Genomic DNA, 762 nt, shown 5'->3' with positions numbered 1-762 from the left:
AACGAGTATAGTCAGACCTGCTGTAGCGGCCAACAATTTTGAAATAAAAGCCAACGTGATCCAAATGATCTAGCAGAGCGTGCAGTTTGGAGGATTGCCCAGCGAGGATCCTAATGCACATATCTCTTATTTTTTAGAGATTTGTGACACATTCAAGATAAACGGGACAACCGATGACGCCATTCGGTTGAGATTGTTTCCATTTTCCTTGAAGGACAGAGCTAAGAGATGGTTGCAATCCCTTCCACAGCAAACAATTAATACCTGGAGGGCGTTGGCTGAAAAATTTTTATATAAGTATTTTCCTCCCGCTAAAACTGCTAAACTTAGAAATGACATATCTTCTTTTGTGTAGTTTGATGATGAAAGCATGTACGATGCATGGGAGAGATTTAAAGATCTTTTGAGATGCTGCCCACATCACGGATTGCCAGTATGGATGCAGGTTCAGACCTTCTACAGCGGGTTGAACCTTGCAACGAGGCAGATGGTGGATGCTTTGCAGGTGGGCGCTAAACAAGAAGATGCCCGGCGGGCTCGGGAACTTGATAGAGGAAATGGCCATGAACAACTATCGTTGGCAATCCTCTAGGAGCCAACCAAGAAGACAGGGAGTGGTCAACCAAGTGGACTCTGACCTTGGCGGCCTCAAGTGGAGCTTCTAGCCAAGAAGATCGACTAACTCCAGATGCCGGTTCATGCAACGAATGTTGGCTGCGAGTTTTGTGGTGGCCCGCATTACAGTGCGAACTGTACTGCGAA

The 762-nt window shown here is 46.2% G+C and overlaps 1 non-coding gene across 1 annotated transcript; it reads right to left on the bottom strand.

The window, feature by feature from the left end:
- Positions 1-322: 322 nt before the first annotated feature.
- Positions 323-429, bottom strand: LOC112535130. Its single transcript, XR_003079322.1, has one exon. It is a non-coding gene; the product is annotated as a small nucleolar RNA R71 (small nucleolar RNA).
- Positions 430-762: the final 333 nt, after the last annotated feature.

The sequence above is a fragment of the Ricinus communis genome, chromosome 6, assembly GCF_019578655.1.
Source record: "Ricinus communis isolate WT05 ecotype wild-type chromosome 6, ASM1957865v1, whole genome shotgun sequence".
NCBI lineage: Eukaryota > Viridiplantae > Streptophyta > Magnoliopsida > Malpighiales > Euphorbiaceae > Ricinus > Ricinus communis.
The sequence above is the reverse complement of the archived record's forward strand: the minus strand, read 5'-3'. Positions and strand labels throughout refer to the sequence as shown.